Genomic DNA, 5,746 nt, shown 5'->3' on the forward strand with positions numbered 1-5,746 from the left:
CCCTCCTGCCACGCGCACATGGTCCGCTACCCCCCCCACCCCAACAAACCCTCCTTCCCCCACGCCTACACCTCCCGCCGGACCCTCACTTTGCCTGTCAAAAAAAAAAAAAAAAAAAAAAAGACTTACATACCCACGTCCCTCCTTGCCCTGGCCCGGCCTATGTCGTGACTCTGTGCCTCAACATTCATGGCGTTTGGAGAGCCGTCGAGAGTGGCGGTAAAGGACGGAATGATGAATGACAGACAACAATGAAAGACGCTCGGGTTGCTGCTACTGGCTCATGAATGGGATGAATCACTCCACTTACTCGCCCTGCTCTTACCCAGTTACCGGCAGTCAAAGAGGAAGGAGGACGGTAAGCAGACGTACGGAATAGCGACTCACGGGCAACGGCGGGATCGATAGCGCGGCATTTCGAGGGAGTGGGACGCCGGAAGCACATGGATCGCCGTGCCTGTGACTGAGGATGATGCAACCTCGCCAAGGTGTTGAGTGAGGGAGAGGGAAAAGCTTGCCGGCCATCTCCACAGACCTGCCGCTCTCTCACCCGCCCACCACCTCTCACTCGCCTCCGCTTGACCTTCTCCTTACTTTCTCTCTCTCTCTCTCTCTCTCTCTCTCTCTCTCTCTCTCTCTCTCTCTCTCTCTCTCTCTCTGATGCTCCACATTTGCTCTGTAATGTTTGTGTGCGTGTGTGTGTGTGTGTGTGTGTGTGTGTGTGTGTGTGTGTGTGTGTGTGTGTGTGTGTGTGTGTGTTTATTTGTTTCAGTAGTGTTGCGTTATCCAAGAAAGAATGAGATAGATAGATAGATAAATAAATAGATAAATAGATAGATATATAGAGATAAGTAAATAGATAGATATATAGGTAGATAGATTGATAAATAGATAGATAGACAGATAAAGAGATAGATAGATAGATAGATAGATAGATAGATAGAGAGAGAGAGAGAGAGAGAGAGAGAGAGAGAGAGAGAGAGAGAGAGAGAGAGAGAGAGAGAGAGAGAGAGAGGAAGAAATGACTGAACGGAATAACAAATAAGTCAAAAACAAGGAAAAAGAGTGGCATTAATGGGCAATGAACACAGATGATCAGTAAATATGTGGTGCTGTAGCTTTCATCAGGAGACCAATCATTAACTTGTAATTTTCTTCATGTTTTTTCCCCCTCAGTCTTATCTTCCCTGATCAGCTGACAGTCTCTTTACTCTCCTGACAAACCCTGACATTGATTCCCAGCGCACCAGGTAATTTACTCGGACCTGTATTCAGTAAACCTCTGTTCTTTCGCTGCGACTATTTTCAAAGGCCACAGAGATGACTAGCTGGGTTTTCAAGAGTATTTATACAGTTGATAATGTGTAAATATTCCTATAAAGACAGTTAAAAATTCATGTCGCTATTAAGTAGAGGTTTTTGAATGTGGTTGAGGTGTGGTCAGAGATGTTTCAAAATATGGGTCTTATTTCATTGTATAGTGTGAAAACAAGAATGATTGATTGACATATTGACTACGACTATTACTACTACTATTACCACCACCACCACCACGATTACAACACCCAAGAGCTTCATAACCATCTTTCTAACTGCTGACACATGCACAGAAGTAAAATAAGCCTTACCCAGAAACACAGAGAACGAAGAGAATAAATTAAAGCAGAAATAGAAGCCGGTGATGCAAGAGGAGGAGGAGGAGGAGGAGGAGGAGGAGGAGGAGGAGGAGGAGGAGGGGAAGAAAGAAGGGATGGTCAGAGGAACTTAAAAGGAGGTGACATTGAACCAGTTTCTTATTATTCACCACGCAAGGAATTCTGACAGCTCTTCGCAATGCCCAATGTGTCAAAACCTCACCCTCTCTCACTACTACTACTACTACTACTACTACTACTACTACTGTACTATTGCTACTATTATTACTACTACCACTACTACTACTACTACTACTACTACTACTACTACTACTACTACAACTACTACTACTACTACTACTACTACTACTACTACTACTACTACTACTACTACTACTACTACTACTACTACTACTACTACTACGACTACTACTACTACTACTACTACTACTACTACTACTACTACAATTACTTCTACTACTACTACTACTACTACTACTACTACTACTACTACTACTACTACTACTACTACTACTACTACTACTACTAAATAAATATCCTTCCTCTCATTCTTCTTTTTTTATTCTTCTCTCACCACTTGATCATTTTTATAACTTTTTTCTATCATTAGTATCGATATCATCACTACTATTGTTCTTGTTGCTTTTTCTCCTTTTTTTTAAACTTTTCTATTAATTTCATCATTATTATCACAACTCTTATCATTGTTGCTGTTCTCACCATCATTAGCATCCACGAATATTTAAGAGTATAATTATCATCTCGACAAAATAGAAAAAAAACAAAAGACATGCGCTATAATTTACAAACACCGTAAGTGCGGAAGTGCAGGAGAGCATAGTGAACCTGTACACTTTTGATCGAGTACAACACAACACAGCGCACCATTGCAAGATTATCATTATTATTATCACTTTTATTTCTACTATAATTTGAGAGACAGGAAGCGAGAGGAGGAACAAACAACTCTCATAAATCGATGTAACAAAGAGTAAATACCTTCTATGTTAACAAAGATGAATGTCTCAGTATGTTTTAACCTCTTCAGTACCATGAGACGTTTTCATATCCATTCTGCTTACTGTTTGATGATTTTATTCGGCTTCAGAAACTTATGTGGGGATTAAAATAGTGAAGACTGGCCATTAATCTTCTGACTTCCATAGACCCATAATGTCAATAAAATCGTCTAATCTTACCCAAACCCATGGTAAAAAATGCGTCCCAGTACTGAAAGGGTTAAGTTTCACGCACATAAGACAAGTATGTGCTGTGTGTGTTTACGTGTACGACGTGTACGTGTGAAGATGTTGACAAGAAGTGACCCACATTTCCCACACACACACACACACACACACAGGTATCTGGCAGGCACGTTTCCTTCCTCTTGGCGTCTGGCCGAGAGGTGAAAGTGTCGTACGATGCTGAAAGTTGTAGTACGTAAGTCACAGAACATCACCGCGTCACGCTCTGCCATGCTGCTGGTATGACGCAACACTCAACACAAGCCCCCGCCCTATCTCTCTCCCTCGCTCTCTCTTAGTGCAAGGCGTGGCTGGTGCTTGTTTGGGCTTGCCTCGCTGTCCTTTCTCTACCATGGTTGCTTTTCTACTGTATATACAACATCTTGATTGTACTATGCAACAATTTGTAACACTACAGCCACACAACAAGATCATCATTTTCTCTCTCTCTTTCTTTTTTGCTTTTTAATGAGAAGTGTTTCCGTAAAATTTAAGAGGTTATTAGTCTCATTTTCTCTCTCTCTCTCTCTCTCTCTCTCTCTGATGAAGGAACGATGCCAAAATACTAGTGAACGAGTTGTAAATCACTGTGCCACGTTCTCTCCACCACTTGTGATAAATTCTTGCGATAATTGCAGACATTATTTGCAAAGCTGTTTTCATGATTGCTAGCAATTTATCAAGATTTTGCATCATTAACATAATAGCAACATACTCGAAGACTCAAGTAACATTTGAAAAAAGCAGAGAATTCCCAGTGCCTCAGAATGTTGGTTTTTGATTCTTGTGTTCTTCTTAAAGTCTCGTGTAAGGAGAAAATGAGTCAGGAAGTTTGTTGGATCTGGTAAGAGTGACATAAAAAGTCTGAGTATGTAACTTTATTGGAAGGAACCGCTCGTCATTTGTTTCTCTATTTTGTCGAGATAATATTATACTTCCTAACAGTCCATCATGTCATCTGGTATACAACTATGTACGTTATTGTAGTGTTCAATGGTGTTACTGGCGATTTAAGTAATTGTTTGATACTCACCATCGTCTGTTTGAAAGAAACACAACACTATTTTAAGACTTCGACCAGCAATATCTGAGGTGGTCGAGAATGATGATAAAAGATGAAAAAAAAAAAAAAAAAAAAAAACAGGCCGTGTTAGAGGACAAAGTGTTTTAAAAATGTGCTGATCACCTTATTTGTAAGATAACTAAAGTATCATCAACAGAGAGAGAGAGAGAGAGAGAGAGAGAGAGAGAGAGAGAGAGAGAGAGAGAGAGAGAGAGAGAGAGAGAGAGAGAGAGAGAGAGAGAGAGAGAGAGAGAGAGAGACTAATAACCTCTTAAGTTTTATGTAAATACTTCTCATTAAAAAGCAAAATATTTTCAAATGATTAGGGTAACTGAAATAACACCAAGATAAACACCATAACCTTGAGAACCGAACTAACACTCACTGCAGTCCTTGAAAAACAGTCTATATTAGAGAGCAGAGAGCTTCAAGATATATATGAGACATGTGACTTCGTTGGGTAATCAAAGACATGAGGGGGGTGCGTGTGTCTGTGTGGGTGTGTGTGGGTGTGTGTCGGGATGCGTCACATTGAAATAAAGAAAAAAAAAGCATCTGGAGGGGAAAATAAAGTAGGTTAGGGTGGAGGTAACAATGTGGAAAGGGGACGAAAGTTTATGAGTGGGTGGAGGGAGTCTAGAGTGGACGTTAGAGAGAAAAAAAAGAGTGTCTAGAGGGAAAAATAAAGTTGGTTAGGGTGGAGTTAACAATGTGGAAAGGGAAGAAAGTTTAGCAGTGGGTGAAGGGAGTCTAGAGTGGAATTTAGAATGTGGAATGGTACAGTGAAGTGGAAAGGAAAATGTGGTACTGTGATGGTGGGTAGAAAGACTGAAGGAAGATAGAAAAGAAGAGGTAAGAGGTGGATGTAAGAGTGAATGCGTGGGGCGTGTAGTGAAGTGAGGGTTAGGGAAAGGGTAGTGTATGGGTGAGTGAAGTGAGCAGGTGGGTGGGGAGTGTGGGGGTGGTTAATTGTAAGGGTGGTGAAGGAGGAGGAGGGGCATTCAAGGTTGGGGTGACTGCCAGTACAACAACGTGACAATCTCCACTATTGCGTCTCCTGTTGTTTGTCTTTTTTTGTGTGTTTGTAGTTTAGCATGTGTATTGGCAGTGTGAATTTGGTTGTATAAGTTTAGACGACATCTATATTTACCAAGGGAATAGTAGGAAGAAAGTAAGGAAATATAGTCATACAAACTAAGTCTAATTACACGTATATGTCACGAAAAGAATCTGATGTAACCTCACTGAACCTAACTTAACGTAACCTAACTTACCGTAACTTAGCATAATTTAACCTAACTCAACCTAACTTAATTTAACTTGACTTAACCAAACTTCATTTAGCTAACATACCTTAATCTAACCTAACTTAATGTAACCTAACCTTAACTTACTTAACCTAATCTAACCTAACCAAACCTAACCTAAGACTATTTAACTTAACCTATTATAAACCTAACCTATTCTTACCACCTTTGAAGATGCGGACTCAATACTCAGGTTGTTAGTGGTCAGTCATTAGGGAACTTCAAAAGAGGACTGGACAAAATTATGAATGAATACGTGGAAATAGGTAGATATGTTTCACGTAGGGACTTCCACGTGTAGGTTTGATGGCTCCTTGCAGCTTCCCTTTTCTTACCTTCTTATGTTCTTCATCATTTCACTCTACTTCCCTCCTCCCTTCCTTCTTTCCTTCCTTTCCTGCCTCACTCATCCTCTGACGTGGGCAAGTCTGATAGCACTAGTAGTTCTTATCACGCCGTCTAAATGTACAGATAGAG

Source organism: Portunus trituberculatus, chromosome 37 (assembly GCF_017591435.1).
Source record: "Portunus trituberculatus isolate SZX2019 chromosome 37, ASM1759143v1, whole genome shotgun sequence".
Classification (NCBI taxonomy): Eukaryota; Metazoa; Arthropoda; class Malacostraca; order Decapoda; family Portunidae; genus Portunus; species Portunus trituberculatus.